Here is a 21,493-nt window from a genome sequence, read left to right as displayed (position 1 = left end):
ATATTTGGTCGATAGAATCGCTATGTTTGACCCTGGATTGATTCTGAGGATGAACTGATCATCTCTGATGCCAGCTTGGCATGCCTCGATGATTGCTTGCGCAAGCGTAGGAGTCAAAATGTGTTCTCAGCGGGAGGCCCTGGTTTGGACGAATGACTATCTTGTATCATCTTCGGCAATGTGGCTTTGGCAATTTCTTGAATGTTGACGTGCCTGTCTTAACTTGGTCCTGGGGCCCTGCGCTGACGGCCTCCGCTCCAGTGCCTCTTGCTTGCGTTTTCTTCGTGGATTTCGCTGCCTGCCAGCTAGCGTCCTCTTCTGCATGCGATTGAGCGCCGATAGCGTCTCGGCTCACCGATCGTGGTCACCCTGGAGTTGATCCATTTGGTGTCTGCTGTGCCATCCTGGTCTAGGAGGAGGTATGTTGGTCGGTCGCCGCGTTGAGAGCCATAGCTGGGAAGCTCCGAGCGGCGTCCCCAGCGTCGGTGCAGCTGCCAGCGGCTCCCAGTCAGCGTTTGGTGAGCGTCCTAGCGGTGTCGAGCTTTCTGAAGTCCTTTGGTACCTCCAAGTGGCAAGAAATCCTCTTGAGTGTGCCCAGGCGTTCCTCGGAACTTCTTGAAGCTGATCGTAACGTTTTTCTGGTAGTTGCAGACAGAAAACACCACTGAAAAATCATGAGAATCCAGAGCACGAAGCGAGCGCGTCTGCACTACTTCGAGCCCCCTGGCGGTCTCTCAGACTCAACAAGATCACTCGTAAGGACGTTACCACCACCGCGATAGACGACGCGACTGACAACCTGCAAGGAGCGAATTCTTTTAATCTCTCGATTTGCGCTCAGGGTACTGGCAAGTACCTATGGCTGATGACGCTCGATCGAAGACCGCCTTTGTCACACCCGACGGCTTGTACGAATTCAACGTCATGCCGCTTGGGCTGTGTAATGCGCCCGCCACGTTTGAGCGCATGATGGATGCCGTTTCTGCGCAACCTGAAATGGCATGCATGCTTGTGCTACCTTGACGACGTTGTCGTTTTTGCTCCGGACTTCTCACGCATCTTCAACGCCTGCCGGCATGTTTTGACGCGTTTGTGGCATGTTTTGACGCCGGTCTTCCACTGAATATAAAGAAGTGCCGATTTGCAGCACGACACCTGACAATACTCGGTTACGTCGTGTCCAGATTGGTATTCTCACCGATCCAGCCAAGCTTCGGGCCGTGACCGAGTTCCCCAAGCCTACGTCCGTCAAAGAACTGCGCGGCTTCGTAGGACTGTGTTCCTACTTTTGGCGCTTCATTCGAAACTTCGCGACTATCATATCGCCACTGACGAAGCTCCTCGGAAGTGGCGGGCCCCTTAATTTCGTGGTCGTCATAGTGCGACGACGCTTCGCAAAGCTGTGTCGTTGTTGATGTCGCCTCCCATCCTACGCCACTACGACCCTACGGCCCCTGCCAGAGGTCCACACAGACGCCAGCGGTGTCGGCCTTGGCGCTGTCCTCGCGCAGCGCACACCAGGGTTTCCTGAATATGTCGTGGCATATTGCAAGTCGTACGCTCACCAAAGCCGAGACCAATTACCACCGTCACCGAAAAGCAATGCCTGGCGATCATCTGGGCCCTTAAGAAGTTCCGACCTTATTAGTATGGTCGCCCCATTTGATGTCATCACCGACCACCTGCACTATGCTGGTTGTCATCATTGAAGGATCCATCAGACCGCCTCGCCGCCTGGGCCACTTCGCCTACAGGGACTACGATAATCAGCGTGCTGTACCGCAACGGACGTCGACGCGCTCTCGCGCTCCTCCTTGCCTGACGACAATACCCACAGCTCAATGTCCTCACAATGCCGTTTTTCTTCCATCGATGTTCACACCTTGCTACCGAACAGCGCAAGGATAAATGGATCACCTCGCTCATATAATTGCTCACTGATCCGTCCACAACACCATCTACTCGCGCGTTGCGTCGTCAAGCCCCCCATTACGCCATTCGCGACGACCTCCTTCACAGACGCAATTAAAACACCGACGGCCGCCAGTGGCTACTTGTGATACCCCGAAGTCTGCGTTCTGACATATGGGAATCGCTCCACGCTCATCCGCAGCGTGCGCACTCGGGGTATCGAAACAAAGCACCGCATTCGCCAACGGTATATTTTGGCGACGGATGTACCGCTACGTGCAGAAGTTCGTTCGCTCCTGCATCGATTTCAGCGCCGCAAACTTCAACGCACCAGTCACCAGCAGGTCTGCAACCTTTACCTTCGCCATGACCGGCCGTTTGGCACGTTGGCATCGATTGTTTGGGCCACTTCCTCCGACGTCGGCTGGTAAACGCTGGGCCATCGTTGCTGTAGACCAACTTAAGCGATACGCCGAAACTGCCGCCTTCCCGGCGGCTACAGCACGCGATGTCGCCTCCTTCCTGCTCCACCAGTTCATGCTGCGGCACGGTCCACCCCAAGAGCTGCTCAGCGATCGAGGCCGTGTCTTCTTGTCGGAATTCGTCCAAACCATTCTCAAAGAGTGTCATGCTGTTCACCGCAAAACTACTGCTTAGCACCCGCGGACGAATGGCCTCACCGAACGCTTTAATCGCACGCTCGGCGACATGCTACCCATGTACGTCGCCGCCGATCACACATTCTGCCTTTCGTTATGGCATTCTGCCTTTCGTCACCTACGCCTATAATACCACCCTCAAAGCACCGCTGGTTTTGTCACCCTTTTTCTTATTATACGGCAGGCACCCGTCGCACACAATCGACAGACTCCTTCCATACAAGCCGGATCGATCTGAGTGTGCACCTATTTCTGCCACAGCCAGACTTGCTGAGGAGTGTCGCGAGCTTGTCAAGACCTTTACTACGCATGACCAAGAGTGGCAGAAGTGCATTCGCGGTGACACCAACACTTCAGCGCCCACGTTCCTCCCAGGAGCGCTGTATGGCTCTCGGTCCCTACCACTGCACCTGGCCTCTCTTCCAAACTACTGCCAAATACGAAGGCCCCTACCGAGTTGTCGAACGCACATCCCGGTCAACTACCTGAATGAACCCATTGAACCATCTTCGACATGCGCCTTCGAGGGCGCGATATTGCCAACGTGGAGCGCCTCAAAGCCCTACCATGACCCGCTCATCGTAACCAGCTGTTAGGTCACCAGGCGGCTCCCTTTTCGTACCCGGGGTAATTGTCGGAAGCATTGGAACGCTCTAATGGGTCGTCCTCTCGAGCGCCTTCTAGTGGGTCGTCCTCTTCGACTCTTGTCGGAGAGCACGCCCCTCGTGCTCGTGCGAGGTCTGCGCTCCGTCGTGACTGTCGTTGTTGTGCATCGTCGCCGCCGTCTATAAACGCCTTTACAATATATATATATATATATATATATATATATATATATATAATATATATTATATATATATAATATAACTATATATATATATATATATAATATATATATATACATACATATATATAATATATATATATATATATATATGTATATATATATATATATATGTTGTAAAGAAGAAACAGAGACAGCACCCTTGCTGCAGGCCGGCTGTTCTTTCTCCTCGTCTTCCTTCGCTTCGGCCTAGCCGAGCATGCGCCCGTGCCCGAGCGCCGCTGTCTTCATTACACTCGCCACACTGCGAGCACGGTGTCCTGCCAAAAAAATGACCCTTCACTGGCGGTGGTTGTTTTCACTCGCTGGTAAACCCATATCAGAGTCCTGGTCCTGAACCATCATAGAGACGCCAGCTTCTAGAGGCACCGATGCTTCTGGCGGGCGGGCATTGGCTGCCTCGCAGAGGCCGCTGACGGCCACGCTGCGACACTGCATGGCGAGCTGCCGAAATTGTCCTCTGGCGGGCGGCATTGACCTGTGCCTAGACGGTCTGTCTTGTGTACGTGGTGACTGTGTCTTGGCTAGCTGCTGAAAAGTCTGGGGGGTGGCATTGGCTGTTTCGCGGCGTGTTGACCTTGGCCACGCAGCGACGGCGTACATTCTTGCGCTTGTCTTGGATGACCTTCTTGCACAACGGTGGCGTGGACACGTTGTACTTCATTTTTTTCCATCCCTTGTAGGTCTCCATTCATGTGCTGTGGGCCCTTCCCTTTCAGGACGTCTCCTGTGAGCATGTGAGGGTGCTTCTTGTTGTTTTTAAACTCACGTTTTCTGGTTTCCTTTACCTCTACACCAAGAAAACATGGGCGTGTCCTGGGAGCTTCCCGATGGGTATCTGTTGTTAACACGGCCACTCCTACATTTTAGTCTCCCGTACAACAAGGCGATCGAGTGCGCCTTGGGTAGGTGACTGCTCTAGAAGCTGAGGAATCGGCTCCAGTGAGTAGTCGAGCACGGCAATGGAAGCGATGTGTTCCTCCGGTGCCTTCACTGGAGGCGTGCCAAGAACGGCAGGAGCTGACATCTCCGCGTATCCGAGCAACGTCGAATCAGGCCCGCTCCTCCAACCGCTCTGAATGAGGAGTGCTCTCGGCCTCCTCAGTGATGTTATGGCGTCGGATACAGGCGCAGAGACTGACTAGCAGCGGTGTGCAGCACCTGGTTCCGACGTCTTTTGTAGAGCAGCCAGAGAAGCTCTCTGTCGTGGGTCTCGAGGGCACCGATGGGTCATCAAGGCGGTGTCCCACGTGAGCTCGATCACCGACGGAGGGCAGATTCGTGGACACGCGAGCTGCATCATTGAGGTGGTGTGCCGCGCAACTCCCGTGTGTGGCATAGGCTCGGTCGGCAGGGAGGGGGTCGCACGCATGAAAAAGTGGTCGAAAAGCAGTAGTCAATCTTGCACACCACTGATGCCTGATGTTGTTTCACGCTTCGTAGTTGTGCCATGCTTGGCAGCATCACGAAGGCGGTCAATGGCCACGCACCATTTCTGTTGGTCCGTCCACGCCTCGCGAGCTCCAAGAGCGTTGACGGTGGCCACCCAATTGTCGGCGTCGTCTTGGAAGCCGCGGAATTCCGGTAGTTCGCAGGCAGACGGTGATGGTGCTACGTTAGGCGAAACTCCGGGGCATGACGACGCCAACCAGTCGAGTTGGTATGAGAGCTCCGTGAGAGCACACCGCAGCTCTCTGCGGCTCTCGGGTGAGCTCTCTTCATGGTCTTGCGAGGCGGCGGCGGCCAACGCGGCATTGAGCGAGTGCAGTGCTGGCAAGGTGGCAGGACACAGCACAGAGATTGACGCTGCCAAGGCGTTCACCGTGACTCGGAGTCGCGCGATGGCGGCGGAAAGCTCGGCGGCGCTCTCGGGCGATCCGCGCGCGGTGCCTGTGGTGACGTCCGAGGAGTATGACAGGATAAGCGTACTCACAGAGGAGGGACCCTTGTCCGAGGGAGCTTGGACAGCACCCCTCAGCGGCTCGGGGTGCCGATGGAGTACTGAGTAAGCCGTTGTCGCTGGACGGCATTCCCGGGATCCTCGCCGTTGGAAGCGTCAACCGCGTTCCGAGGTAACCGGTACCCGTGCGATGTCTTGTCCGTGACTGGTACTGCGGCGTCCATGAAGGAGGCTTGAGCCGCCGAGGAGGTCTGGACGCCGTCCACGGACGGTGCTGAAGCGCAGACAGATTGGCAGGTGGTGGCGAGGAGGCATGTACGGCCGTCCCTAGGCGAGAGGAGCCCGTGCGCATTGTTGCCGCAAAGTAGCACGTCACCGGACAAGCAGTTCCCCGGAACCACCAATGGATGCCTGGACGTCGTCCGCTGGGTGTGGGATGGATGCTTGCCGCGGTGGTCTACTTGCTGGTTCCATCAGCGAGGAAGCGTGACGGCGTTCCTCTGGAAGACGCGTTGCCTCAAGCTAACAGCTGGGGTCACCGAAGCCTTGCGACGACTGCGCCATTGTAAAAAAGAGACAGAGACAGCACCCTTGCTGCAGGTCGGCTGTTCTATTTTCCTCGTCTTCCTTCGCTTCGCCCTAGCCAAGCATGCGCCGCCGCTGTCTTCACTACAATATATATATAATATATATATATATATTATATATATATATATATATATATATATATATATATATATAATTTACGCTCACAGCGTCGTTCTGGTCGGCGGGAGTTGTAACTGCTTCGACGACGGAGGTCACTGGCGACGTGCATTGAACGATCCGGTATGGACCGTTGTACTTGAGTGCAAACATTTTGCACTCAATACGGAATAGAAAGCCACCCAAATGAGCCAATGGGGATGGTGTGAGCAGGCTTGTCCTGGTGAAGTCGTTCTTTGTGGGGACCTTGTGCGACGGGTGTAAATGAACATGCTGATTGGCGGCATTCTTCGGCACATTGAACGAGTTATCCAAAAGAATGCGGTCAGTATAGTGGTAAGTATACGGTAAGTATAGTGTCAAGCGTCGAAGAGGGCTCGCGTACGTTTAGTAGAAGGAAAGGTGAAAACGCCGTAATTGCTTTATGTGGCCACCTTATGTGCATGCGTCCTCGCTTGAATTTCAGTGCTGCAACCGCGTTTCTCCATTTCGCGTTTCTATCGTGATGTTTCTCGCCATCATACAAGTGAGAGCGCTTACGCATCATTTTGATGTCACCCACAGCAGATTTGGAGGAAATTTTCAGTTAATGTCATCACGTCGCCATATATAATGGCACTCTCAGGAGTACGTTGAAAATGTTATTTCGTCTTGGAGTCAGCAATGCTGGCGGCGCACAATGCGGGTTAATCATTTCAGAAGGTCAGTACTGGGCCTTGAAGCATGCGAGGCCCTATCCTAGTGAAACAAAAGGAGTTTTAAGGCAGCACACCGTGTTTGCGCTCACAAGCATTTTATTTAGAATGTGCTGTAGGTCAGGCATATGTGTGGACCTCATCATGTTATTGAAAGCAGCAGTAGTTACAGAGGGTGGGATATGTTAACGCATTATATTAACGAGATTTCTGCTTCTTGCAGGCATTTACTTTGCTTTGTCAAGTAGGTGTTATGTGAACTAATAAAGTTAAAGTGAATCTTCAACTTTTTTGAAACCAGATATGCGAACAAACGATGTCATTCACTCCCAAACTTCGTTCCCACTCAACAGTTCTCCCGTGTTGTCCTTTAAAACGGCATCGAGGCCGCAGATCTGAAAAGAAAGAGAGAGACCAGATTACTGATGGCGACAGCGGGGAAATTCAGTGACATAAATTTTGAAAACATTTGCCTCACAGACTCAGTATCGCAGGATGTAGTGAAGTTACAGGAACAGGCGAAAGCTAGGGGCATTATATATATCTTGCTGGAAAGAGAGGGAGAACTCAGCCTTGCAAGGGAAGCTCGTGGAAGCCAAATACAAGCAGTTGTATAATTATTTTACTTCTGATCTGCACAGAATTGTTCACCCATGTAGCTGTTGGCTGTTCTGCCCACACAAAAAACGTATCCGCCAGGGGACGTATTAATGCGAAGCAGGTCTTAGCGAACCTTCGGCACTTTGAGCATTTCTATCTATCTATCTATCTATCTATCTATCTATCTATCTATCTATCTATCTATCTATCTATCTATCTATCTATCTATCTATCTATCTATCTATCTATCTATCTATCTATCTATCTATCTATCTATCTATCTATCTATCTATCTATCTTATGTCTGTCTGTCTGTCTGTCTGTCTGTCTGTCTGTCTGTCTGTCTGTCTGTCTGTCTGTCTGTCTGTCTGTCTGTCTGTCTGTCTGTCTGTCCTCATGATCGGTGCTCTCATGATCGCCTCTTTAACTTGGTGTAGACCAAAATTGGCATGGGAGGGTAAGACGATTTGTAAAATATGACTGTCGGGTCATGACATGAATAACGTGTAAATCCTGTTGTGTACGTCGTCAAACCCTTTCCTCCAAACACGTGTGGCACATACCCGTTTACCACGGGCCGCGGTGTATGGGTATGCGCCACATGTGATTGACAGTTTATATCTACCCAGGAATGGCGAGAACAGAGATTGGTAATTTAAATGTGAGAGCGTCAAGAAAACCGACATCGGCAGCGTGACCCGACGAATGGGAGGAATAAAAATTAGGATCCCAGCAGTAATCGAACCATGCATGCTGCGTGACAATCAGGTATTCTACCACAAAACCACGCCAGGGCTATAAATGGGTTTGGAAAAACAGCCTATGCAGGCGTAATGTCGGTGCAACGTCAAATTGTGGTTGTGGTGCTGTCTATCTAATTTTACAAGAAAGCAAATAAACGCTACGTATGTACTTCTACGATATACGCGTTTGTGGTTAACGTCTGTGGCCTGTGATTAAGTCTGTGTTCCAGCGTTGGCCCTGCTTTTATAGCAGTCTAATAAACATTACATTTTTATTCCTATGATTCAGCAAGCTATATTGAGCATCGTCGACCCCGGAGGAATACATCAACGAAACTTACGTATGATATTCACATGGCTGCACACGTGCACTTAGTTTCGATAATACTGACGCATGTACTCTAACGTGAGGGCTGACCGTACGTCGCACCTTTAAACGCCAGTGTTGTCGGACGTGCCTGGTAAGCCCACGATGTGCACAAAGCTAATACCCTCTACAAAAACATGTCGATCCACCTGTATTTTCATGGCTCAAAGCCATGAAATACAGCACAGAAGTACTCGCTGATAGCTTCGCATGAAACCGTATTCCCACAACGCGTGGGATCTGCCGAATGTTTTGGCAGTTACATGTGCAATGATATGCTTGTAACCATATTTGTATGCTGATGGATATTTAATAAAGTTGAAAGTTGAGCGCCGTGGTGGTGCCCTTGTCTGCATCGTGATTGTGTGCTAGTTTTCTTACTGCTTTATCAACAGGCCCCAAGTGTTCAATATACTGGTGCCCACAAATGTTGGTATCAATTGTAATAACTTCATTTGTTTTGACGGCATCTCTAAATCTCTGCAGGACGGCACCCATGCTGTGCTTTACGAACGCCGGCAGCAAGGTTATGAGCAGTGCGCCGCGGTATCCCTCGTTCTACGTACCCAAGCGCTTCCGGTAATGGCGACTTCGTATGTTCTCGCCGCCAATATGGCTTCAAAGCTTGAAGTGCACTAGCATACCGACGTAGTGAGCACAGCTTCAATGTTGTAAGACTTAGAAATTGTAGGCTAAAGGCGCTAAAGAGAGACCTTTCTACAAGCCTACGCAAAACACCTACACGATAATTAAGTGTTTATCGAATGAAGAGGTGCCTCCTGGCGAACGATGGAACAGTAGCTCATCACTTACTCTCTCAGCGAACAGAACTTCTTGTAGACTTTGCTGAGAATGTCAGCAAGCTGAAGCAGGGAAACGCCCAGCCACATGCTGACGTGGCCAGAAAAGTATGTAATGAGGTCCGATCCCTGCGAAAGAGAAAGTATGCGCACCTTGTGTTTCTCTCCACGCATTAGTTCACTGCGTTCAATGCACCTATTATCTGCAATCTTTCGCAGTTGGTCCAGTAGTAAATGTACATGGACGGGTTTCTTTACACGAAAAATAGTCAAGACAAAAGGGACACGCCATCATAACAATATGACTAGAGCCCGATATTATAGAAATTCTGTAACGTATTAAGCATCAATACAGCAGCAATGTAAAGCAATGCCTCTATAAGGCATTTCTTCGTAAATAGTCGCTGATGTACGGCAAAAAATTAGGTTCACTGTGCCCTATACTTGTGCGGTCCCGCTAAAAGGAACTTAATCCTAAGGTTTCGCCATTCCGTTAGTGAGTTAGAGCATAAAAATTGATTGGCGCTCATCCCTGCTGACTTGTTGGCCAGCTCAGATATTGAATGCCTCGGCAAAGGATGTCACAAAGGCCATTCAGTGTCTTGGCGGCGTTCGGGCTCGCATTCCTAAACAAAAACTGCTGGGTCTTGCTTGGCCTACAACTGCGCTCGAATTCTTCATGCACGAACTCCGGGATCTAGCGAAGCTTTACGTATACGCTCGTCAGCCCTAAATGAAGGGGAATTGTCCATCATATCTATAGCCTGGTGTTCGTTCGCTTTGCTTCTGTTTCTGGTCGGGTGTTTTATGCAAGTGCCTTGGCGAATATCGATGCTTTCAGATTTGTATGGTAATAAATAATACTTATATACGTATAAACATTTGCACTAGCGTTTTCAGAATAGCGATTTTTGCCGTATCGTCATAAAAAGTACTTCCCAGCATATCCACGGGTGAATGATGAAGAGCTTGGGCGATGCTCCTAAAGCAATCATGGTTACACCGTGAAACCTTCAGTGGTTTCGCCCAGCAGTAATCAAAGCGATAGCCCAGTACATCATCAAAGACGTGACAAACACTATATATATTTATACAAGAAATTTTATTAATCGTAAGTGGTAGCTAGACGTGGCTTCCGTTCTCCATTCATTATAACGGCTTTATGGTCGGTGAAGTGATGGATCGGTGATGGGTCATAATGGGATGTTTGCAAAGACGAAGTAGTGGGCAGTTTGCAAAGGTGGCTTCCGTTCCCCCTTCATTAAAACGGCTTTATGGTCGGTGAAGTAATGGATCGGTGATGGATCGTAGTGGGATATTTGCAAAGACGGAGTAGTGGGCAGTTTGCAAAGGTGGCTTCCGTTCCCCCTTCATTTTAATTGCTTTATGGTCGGTGAAGTAATGGATCGGTGATGGATCGTAGTGGGATGTTTGCAAAGACGAAGTAGTGGGCAGTTTGCAAAGGTGGCTTCCGTTCCCCTTCATTATAATGGCTTTATGGTCGGTGAAGTAATGGATCGGTGATGGATCGTAGTGGGATGTTTGCAAAGACGAAGTAGTGGGCAGTTTTCAAAGTTGGCTTCCGTTCCCCCTTCATTATAATGGCTTTATGGTCGGTGAAGTAATGGATCGGTGATGGATCGTAGTGGGATGTTTGCAAAGACGAAGTAGTGGGCAGTTTGCAAAGGTGGCTTCCGTTCCCCTTCATTAAACGGCTTTATGTCGGTGAAGTAATGGATCGGTGATGGATCGTAGTGGGATGTTTGCAAAGACGGAGTAGTGGGCAGTTTGCAAAGGTGGCTTCCTGTTCCCCCTTCATTATATGGCTTTATGGTCGGTGTGAAGTAATTGTCGGTGATGGGATCATAGTGGAATGTTTGCAAAGGACGAAGTAGTGGGCAGTTTGCAAAGGTGGCTTCCGTCTCCCCCTTCATTATAACGGCTTTATGGTCGGTGAAGTTAATGGATCGGTGATGGATCGTAGTGGGATGTTTGCAAAGACGAAGTAGTGGGCAGTTTGCAAAGGTGGCTTCCGTTCCCCCTTCATTATAATGGCCTTATGGTCGGTGAAGTAATGGATCGGTAATGGATTCGTAGTGGGATGTTTGCAAAGAACAAGTAGTGGGCAGTTTGCAAAGAATCGGTGTTTCCCTCTTGTATTAGTCTTGTACTTTTTCTTCTAATACACGTTTTGTCCAGGTATACTGAGTATGCGTCTATGAATGCAACGCATCCCACGGACCTGTGCTTCTTTGCCGCGCCTACCTGCCCGCCGCTGTCAAGTGTTCATACAATTGGCTAAAGCGTGCAATCTAACCCTGTACTGGAAAATGTGTCAAAACACGAGCGCCGGTACTGCGCCATCTCCAGAATACGCCCAGATTTGGTGCTGTCGGAAGCCAACTGACAAAGACACGAAAAATTCGAAGCAAGGTAAAGTAGAATCAACTTTTTTTTAAGGGAAAAAGTCGGAGCTGCCCAGACTGTGTTGGACGCAGAAGTTGGAGGAGGGCAAACCCGCCCAGTATTGAAATACGCCCCTTAACCCCAAGGCTTTGCCTCTTCCCTAATTGCTGAAAGACCTGCTGCTCTTTAGGTACAGTTTCACAACACGGCTTCAAAAATCTATTTGGGGCATAGAGAACGGGCATATGTTTCATTCGCAAAGCTGATAAGTACGCGCCAACTTTAGCAGATGACTAATAATGTATTTTAATCATAACTTTTTTTCTACAACCGTGTAATCTGCAGGTTCGTACCTTTTCGACCACCTACCTATTATCTCCGGAGTTTAATTGGAACTGAGCGTTCTTGCTGAATAGAAAGAAAGACCAGAGCCGAAAATGTTCAATTATTTTCCAAAGTCAATTCATATCGGTCGCGAAAGTTTGAAACAAAAGCGGTGAAAGACCTATTGCCAGAGACAACGACGCACTGCGTTACACGACTGAAGCGCGAATAGGTGAGGTGAGCACATAATGAAAACTAAATTAGAATGGAAATCTTTTCTAATATTTATAATTTTAAATGTAACAAAATAATTAACAATGTACTTTATGGTATATCCGACATTTCACTGAATAGTTGTATGGTAATGTGGGCATATAATTAGTTGGCTATCTCAGTTTAGCGCACTCTCCGTGAACATGGCATCGCTTGGTTTAGCGCAATGACTTAAACACGCATCATTCGTCGGCTATTTCCTTGCCTGGTCTTATTTACCTGGCCTGACACTGCACCGCAGTCAAATACGCAGCGGCTCACAGCAGCTGTTGAGAGCCTTTCTGTAACTGCAGACTGCTTTTGCTGGCGCACGACCGGCATGCTGTCGCCCTTCGGGACAAACGTATGCACCACGCTACGTGATGGGAATGCTGCGCTGTGTACGGCCGCAAAAGCGAACTTTTTATGCTGCTGTTTAGCTCTACTGGTTTCCCTTGAATCAGTAACGTCAGTTTTTTGAACTATTATGGCATTATGAGGGCTACTGTGCTCGTGGGCCGTACTATCATAACACTGTCACGCACCCTCATTTCTTGTCTTAATGCGGTAGGTCTTCATTCAGCCACAAAAATTGTTACCACCACACGTCGAAGGCCGCGCAGCAATGTTGAAAGCTTTCACGATTGTTTCAGACTATTCTGTTAAGATTACGTACGGGACACGGGTAACTATAGTTTATTCTACCAGCCAACACAAGCACCAGCGATAACGCTGGAAGGTTCGATGTAAGACATGTATAAAGGCCCAAGCGTTCCACCCGACGATCAGATTTCCGACGGTCCGCCGACTGTGATCGTCGCTACCAACTTGCAGGTGTATTGCTTGTACTTTGACTTTTTATTTTCTAGGCACCAAGTTTGCCCAATAAACAGCTTCTTTACCAGCCCGACTTTCGCTTTCTTCGCCGTCACGATCACGTGACAATATCTTTTATAGCGAAGCTGTCTCGTGCGGACCCTGTGGCGTTCGCTTAAACTCGCGTGATCGACCGCAGAGAGTATATCTGAATAATGAAATAAATAAAAAACAAGTTTTCTTGGCAAGGTGAGGTTTGAACCTGGTCCTCACGGTTCGAAGACACGTGACATAATCACAGGGCTCTACACCCACGCTTGCCCAACGTGAATTTATGTTAAGAATACGAATGCGAAGGCGAATTGGCCACGTGGGCCACTAGCCCTTCTCTTATTGTAGTGAGTCACGCGTGCGTGTGCGGTGGTCATTCTCGCTCCGACACTGTCACGTTCATTGAGCAGCTGAGGTGCGGCCGAGAGGCCGAGCGCTAGAGACGTCGCTGGTCGTTTGGCAGGTGCCAACACGAGCTTACGAGCAGCCGGCAAGGGGGGTAACGAGAGCCACCAAGGGGGTACAGACTCTGCGCAGGCGGCGCTGCGAAAAACACCGCCACCAGCGCCCTCATCGCAGCCGTGGCGCTAAATGGGCAGTGCAAAGATATAACAATATTGGGGTTTAACGTCGCAAAACCACGATATGATTATGAGCGACGCCGTAGTGAGGGCTCCGGAAATTTCGACCACCTGGGGTCCTTTAACGTGCACCTAAATCTAATTACACGGGCCTCAAACATTGTCGCCTCCATCGAAATGCAGCCGCCGCGGGCCTGGATTCATCCCGCGACCTTCGGGTCAGCAGTCGAGCGCCATAACCACTAGACCACCATGGCGGGGGCGGGCAGTTCAAAGAGAGCCGTCCGCAAGTGTAAGTGCAATAGACCCCCCTCTCCGTTGGTGTCGAGGCACGGTTACCTGAAAATCAAGGACCTGGAAAGCGTCTTCGCCAATACACGCTTCAAAAAGTAGGAAAGCTCGTCAAACGAACTGCGGGTACAATGCACAAGAAGTTTCAGTTATTTCGACGCGCTGCAACTCGCAAATACAAGCGAAGCATCGCACGACATCGAGTCGAGACATGCCCTCCGACGTTTCGCTGTCTGACGGCTTCCACATCGTGGGAACTGGTAGCAAATTTTTCTATAAAGTATTTCGGTGTACAAGGCTGCCTCACAAATGCAGCTTCCTTCTCAAATTTTCATTGTTCGTCTTCCTGCTCTCTCGTATATGGCCATCAGTGAGCCGCCATCACAAAAAATATCAGCTCAGCTACTTAAACAAGAAAACAGCATGTTGAAAAAATACTTTCTAATAAAAAGACTTCCTTGTACGAACGGCACCCCGTGGCAAGAAGCCCATATGGTCCACACGCCGCTCTTGGTGTATGTCAGTTATCGGCCAATAGCAGCGATCTGTCGTATGACGAAAAAATTTTTTGTATGACAGCCCTCCGAAGAGATTACATGAAGAAAGAGTTTATATGAAGAAAGAACGTATCAGACAGCAGCGACTTCGCACTCCGCTCGTGAACTATCCTTGCGTCACAGCTCTGCAAGATTGGCTGAGCTGTTCACAACAGCGTCTACTTCCCGCAGCATGTGTTAGCGCATAGCGTCAAAGAGCTCGTTTCGCAGAAATTGTGGTGTCGGTGTCGGCGTCTTTGGTCTTGTGAGCGAAAAATCGTCGTGTTCGGTGAGCGAAACTTCGAAGATAGACTCAATAAATAATAAATAAATAATAATAAATAAATAATAACAAATAAATAAATAAATAAATAAATAAATAAATAAAAAACCACACCATCTCCCGCTAAAGGGGACCATGAGGCGATGCGAAGCAGCGTTCTGCATGTAGAGCCCGCGTTTCAGAGGGGGAGTGGAGAGGGAAGTGGAGAGGGGAAATGGGAGAGGGGGAGGAGAAACAGGGAAGGGGAGGACAGGGAAGAGAGACGGGGAGGGGGAGGGAAAGGGGAGCGAGGAGGGGAAAGGGGAGGGGGTAATGGGAAGTGGAGAGGGAGATGAGGTGTGTGGAGAGGGCTTCCGCCATGCGCAGTAAGGGTGGTCACGCCGCACCACCACCACTGGATTGAACTCCGCTATAAGATGCTTCCACATCTAATATCGTTTGAGTGAGATCTAACCCAGGCCTTCTGCAGGCCAAGCGGGTGTTCTACCGAGGAGCCCCGCCAGTGCTTGAAACTGCTTTGTAAAAAAACGCTGAAATATTGTCATGTACTGGGAGGAGTTTCCTTAACGCATGTAACACTGCGTGACAGAATCGTAGAGTCGCCCCAGACGTCAAAACATGTGGGCTGCACAGCGAATGGGCGGTTCAAGGCTGCCCACCCATTACAAAGCGCGCAGCATCGCAGGTGCGCGTGTCACCTTACGGACGCGTAGGGGGCACTTCGCCAATTTGCAAAAGGAAGGATTATAGCGTAGCGGACACTTCGCAACTGCACTTGCAGTAGGCATTCTAGGATAGTTTGAAACGACGAATGCTGCGCGCACAAGCGTTCCTTTCCCTGCAGCACAATTGAAGGCGATGTGCACATGGCCCCATATAAGCTATCGCGTTCTACTCTCGAAGGCGAAGCTCAAGCGTCGTCCATTTCTTTTTCCCAAGCATGAGGGGCGGTACAGTTCCCGTTTAAGGAGGCGCTCCTTGTGCAAGAGGTCATGATGAGGCCGCACAATCGCTAACGCTTTCTACTAAATATAGAGGAGAAATCCCCCATTCAGAAGCCTTGAAGCGTCGGTGTCATATCAGACAATAACGCGTCGTTCTGTGATCTGCTGAGTAGATGTGAATGCAGAGAAATCCCCGGTCGAATTTTCTTTGGCAGCTGTCTCTAGTCCTAAGCGCAAAGATTTACCACACGAGAGTCTATGGCCGCGGACTTCCCTGGGACGTTGTCTTCGGCGGTATCGGTACGGCTTCATTCTTTCAGCGCAAGGCACATCAATTCTCGCTATCCAGATTTAGCGCGTGCCACGAAAGAGCACGAAGCTTCAACTGGACTCAGCGAAGGAATGGCAACGGAACAAGCAATGTAAAATTTTGTAATACACCTGTACAGTGTAACAGCAATATAACAGTACGGTGGCATGTCTAGGAAATGTCGTAGCCCACCTGAAATTTGACCTTGGAATGACTTGAGCGAATTTCGCATTCGATAAGTCTAGTTGTGCTCGGGTGAGAATTTAGATGGCCAGTGCCCGAAATTCGGTCAAGTTGTCATCGACACTGCATTGGCTCACTCTCAAAATTGACTTTGCCGAATTAGGAATTGAGTTGACCGAAGTCCAAACCCATTCCCTAAATTACCTCGGCCTTCCACCAAACTTGGGTGGCCCCAATCCCAAAACTGGCTTCGGCCAATTCGAAATTTGAATTCACCCACGCCTAAAATAGACTTCGCCATCGTCAAAATGCACTACGCCCAATCACTAAATTTGGATAGCCTACCCTCAAAGTTTTTCGCTGCCCAATTCAACGACTGGCGAGCGCGTCGGAGGCGACCAAGATCTGCCAGGGCGACCTTATCGACAACCCCTTTGGCGCTGTGTACTCAACAAGCATTGCGTAACGAGGCTTTCGAATGTGTTTTCGCGCAATACTACGTTGCTTGGCGGAACGAAACAATCTCCAGTTCTTTTTTCTTTTCTTTCTAGCGTTGGTAAGCGTCTCCAACAACAAAAAAAACCAATCACGCGATAATCGGCATGCATGCTTGGCATTACATCGATAAAAGAAGGTAGGCGTGAACACACGGGCAGAAGAGAGCGGTGACAAGAGACACGGTGTTTCTGTTGTTCTTATTTTTTTTTCTTGGGTCTGTGTCTGAACGCCTTTCTATTATCATGAATCCGTACTAACTAGCTCAATTAGCTGTAGTTCTTGGCGTTACACTTGCGCAAGTTTACAATTTTTCTGGTGTGTACAAGCCCCCATGTTTGCTGTGCTTGTTGTCTTAGGGGACATCTGTTCTATATTCAGGTGATATCTCCGAAAACCTTTTCGGAAAGTGTTTCTTTTTACTTTGTTTTTGTATCGCGAGTACAACGTGCTTATATGACTCAGATATATTAACATTCTGCAAGAGTGCATGTGCAGCCCAGGCGGTAAGACACTCGCCGTTTGAACGCACTGTCCTTGCTACAAACTCAACCACCACTAGGAAATGTTATTTTGCTTTAAGATTTGTTCTTTTCAGCGATTTTCCTGAAGTGACGGATGGACTCTCGGTTTTTTACTTGACCTGGCATAGATTTGCGGACTCATTCAATAATTAAATCTAAGTAGAAATAAACTTACAAGCATTCGGGGAAGGGTCTGCACAATCCGGCGCTTCGTGGTACCAAGGACGACGGTGACTTCTATTTCCTTGTTCCTGAAGTCATATTCATGTAAAAAAAGAATATTTTTAAGTCACATTGACGCTTAGTTTTAAAATATCGTAAGAACCTTTAAAACATTTACTTTGAACACAGCCCAATATTTCTTCCTGTAACAGCGCACGCAGCAATGGAGCACGATGAATAAAGTGGAATGAACTTGTTTTTTATTTTTAAGAAACACTTTTCTCGACATCACGTTTCATCACATCAGGTATAATCTCTGTATGTAGACCACTATTTCATAGTAATAAATTGTCGTCTGCATGTTTGTCTGCACACAAGCGACGTCGTTGCATTTACTGTCGTAACGATGACTAGTAAACAGTTCTCAGAATATTAATTTTGCACGCACTGGCAAATATCAGCAAGGAGTTTCACGTATGTTTTCTTCCTTTGCGCCGTCTTTAGTTGAACTGTGTATCTCACACATATCGGGCCAAATGTGTGGCCGCTTATATGCACGAGAAACAAAGGCTTGTTGGATCAATGTGCAGGGGAACCGATGAAGAAGAATTGAACAACGAGTTTACAGGAATAACATCATGATCAACAAACGTATGGCTGACTGCATTTCATGTCCCTCTGGCTGCTTTTTTATACTCTTAAGAGAGGAATAACTTGTGCAACAAAGCTCTTCCTTTCAATTTTTTATCAGGTGTCATATTATGACTCACAATATCTCCAGCGACGTTATGTATTGAGAGTGTGTACATAAAGCTACTATACAATAGTTATGAATAGCAGGTACCATACATGTGAAGGATATGGACCGGTACCTTAATTTCACCATGCACCTACGGTGAATCACACAGATATTATACGTGGAAAACGTATCCCGCATTTTTTTTTCTGAAGGGTGTCCGCTATTTTCCATAAAATAGGTGCACGGGTTATATCGGCAATTTAGTGGGACAGTAATTACGGCGAGGGTTTCTATCAGGAACTTCTTGAAAAGGCGTGACTACAATTCGCCACCTAGCCTGTTCGTTACATTAGTATGTTTTTCCATGGATCAATTCCAGTCTATCGCCCTGTGAAGATTAAGATGAAATTTGCATCACAGTGCAGAATCTATATACTCACTCATATTGAATGTAATCTCAGACTCCCTGTCTGGAAGCTGTAGGACTTGTAACGCACCTCCCTGAAATGTGCAAACTCAGTTATACTTTTGGTCACGTAGTTTGCGACATCAGTTTTGTCACGTAGTGTAACGGTGAAGAAGACAGCACTCTAAGCAGAAAAGGAGCTGAACAGTTTATGGGTGAACCAGCGCCCAGCAAACGGTACAAAAAAAGGCGAACACGAACATTATTCGAAGATTAAAGTATCTGAGTTGTGAAACGTATCGGCATTTACCCATGTGGCATTGTTTTACATGAGAAATGCTAATCAATTTACTATAATATGGGGCCCCCTACACAAATGGTAATATTCTGAAACTTGAAAATGTCCAAAAATTGGGCATACAGTTCATTTACAACTATTTTTGACTCAGATCAGTGAATGAACTACACGCTCGCTCTAACCTAACCCCGCTATCCGAAAGAAACCGCTCATCACGTCTAAAATATTTATATCAATTAGTAAATGGGCACTATAACGCTGACGTTAGCGAGTGGATTTCATTTTCTTCCGGTTATTCAACGCGCCAAAGGCATGAACTTAAAATAACACCATTTCGTTCCCATAATGACTCTTTCAAATAGTCTTTTTTTTCCACAAAAAGTCAGAGACTGGAATAACCTGAGCAGCTACATTGTTCAAGCAGATTGTTTGTCAGCATTTTCATCCCTTCTTGATGGCTGAAACATAGTTGTTGTTTTCTCATAGTGACTGTCTGTATGATATCTGTGTTGCCTGTTCCTCTGTCTCATTTGCACATTTGATTAATGCGTTCTTTACTAACTGAACGTGCATTTGTTGTTTCTCTAGTGTTTTATTACTGTAACCTCTGCATGTACATATATTTTGAGTACCATTGTGTTGTATTTTCTTTCATGTATTGTATCCCACACTGCTGAAACCCCGGTAGGGGTTGCAGAATCAATAAATAACTAAAAAGTATATTTTCCATGATCATATACTGAGAGCCTTGCGCTATCAATATTATTTGCATGATATCGGGAAGTTAAAACGGCAATAAAGCCTCGAAACATTACTTTTAAGATGATACACTCTTTTGTACATCTCCAAAACCCTCGTCTACTCTCTATTTGTTAAAAGGAATGTTAAGATCTAGCTCTAGCAATACGAATTACTTTCCTGCACCTAGTTACATGAACAATAGTGTAATGCAGTATAAATGTCTTGCTTCTCCGCACCAGCTCAGTAAGAGCCAAGTTAGAAAAAAAATCAACCTAACAGAATGACATTTCCTTTTAATGTCATTGTCTTTCCTCTCCTTCCCAACAATCGGAAAACGACGCACTCAAGTCTCTTGTAATTTTTCTTTGACGTAGTCAGAATGAACGGCGATAAAATTTTGGTTTTAGCAAACTAGAAAAACATTGAAAAATACACAACAGACACTCGACAGAGTGAGGATTAAGCGACACACTTCGACAGAATTGCTTATTTGGCTGTAGTAGCTGGTTAGTACCTTGAAATTGCCTCCAACCAAATAAAAAATTCATTAGCCCGAAAGATTCGAAACCCATTTGGTTCCTTCTTCAGGTAGTTATACTTGGGAATTTATCAACCCAAATATTCGGGATTCACTCGGTGCCTTCTTCGGCGTTTCTATTTCTGAAAGATATCTAGCGCTCAACCTTCAACACAAGCACGCAGAAGGAAACGACGCGACGGGCGCTGGATGACTTTCAAAAAGAAAAATTTGGGGAGGGGCGAGGCATGTAGCGAAGGGTGTTTCAGCTCCACTAACATGAAACCTGTGGAGGGGCGAAGCATGCAATGTGCGCCGATGTTTCCCGATGTTTCCCGCCGATCATTATTGTCTGTTAGTTCTCACTAATATTGTGTTTAACAAAGAAAAACGAGCCGTTAAAAGTCACCTCCTTTCCTTCATTCATAGCGAGGGTCTCGTTCTGGCAGACTTGATGCCTTCAGGTAGTATGCGAGGGATTATTGGTCAGCTGGCGGCTCGTAAAAAGATCACGTGCTACGTGACGCCATCAGGCAGAAAAAGTGTGATCCACACTCGCCCCCATGGTTGCGATAGGCGCAGACTAATACTCCTATGTTAAAACGAATAATAATAATATCTGGGGTTTAACGTCCCAAAACCAGGGTTAAAATGAACATATATACCCCAGAAAGGGAAAGAGAGGATGGCCGCCGCCGTAGCTCAGTGGTAGAGCATCGGACGCGTTATTCGAAGGTCGCAGATTCGGTCCCTGCCGGCGACAGTTATCTTTTCGTGTTGTTTACTTCTTTCACGTTTACATCCTAATTACTACAAATAACACCCCGTATACTTTCCTTGGCATTACTGTCTGTCAGTTCTCATTATTATTGTTCTAACGGCAATGAGAGGCAGAAGAAAGATTAGACACAGAGACCCGCAGTCCGCTTTTAGTTAACGTACACGCTGCAAATATTTGTTGTTCAACTACGCACAAGAGAAATCTGCCACCGGCACTACATTGCAGGTCAAGATCTAGTACCTCTATATACGCAGTTGCCAGTGAACGGTTGTGCAGCGCGAGCAGTCGGTTTCTTGCTATCAAGAAACTCGCTAGCAGACACTGCCTGCGTCGGCGTTGTCTCCCCCCTAGCAGGCGAGGGCACATCCTCGTTCTTTGCGAGCCGGTAATTCAGCGTTCATCGCAGGATGAGTGTTTACATAGTCAACGCGCGCCGTTCGTTCTCTCTCGCCACGCGGCGAGCGCTGAGGCAGTGGCGCGCTCTCTTGCGTTCAAGCAAGTGTGCCGTCACGACAGGAAACGACGATGCACGCCGAGACCCTAAGGTGCTTCGCCCCTAAAAGATGCATCACCAACTAGCCCCGCAAAGTGTCTTGTATTTCTGACCTGTCCGAAACATTTACATTCTA

General features: G+C 47.9%; 1 long non-coding RNA gene across 1 annotated transcript; it reads right to left on the bottom strand.

Moving 5' to 3' along the window:
* Positions 1 to 6,830: 6,830 nt before the first annotated feature.
* Positions 6,831 to 17,475, bottom strand: LOC119397809 (uncharacterized). Its single transcript, XR_005184605.2, has 3 exons — positions 17,396 to 17,475; positions 9,238 to 9,353; positions 6,831 to 7,109 (listed from the first exon to the last, which is right to left on the bottom strand). It is a non-coding gene; the product is annotated as an uncharacterized LOC119397809 (long non-coding RNA).
* Between the last annotated feature and the right edge of the window lie 4,018 nt (positions 17,476 to 21,493).

Source organism: Rhipicephalus sanguineus, chromosome 6 (assembly GCF_013339695.2).
Source record: "Rhipicephalus sanguineus isolate Rsan-2018 chromosome 6, BIME_Rsan_1.4, whole genome shotgun sequence".
NCBI lineage: Eukaryota > Metazoa > Arthropoda > Arachnida > Ixodida > Ixodidae > Rhipicephalus > Rhipicephalus sanguineus.
This window is presented reverse-complemented; position numbering and strand designations above follow the sequence as displayed.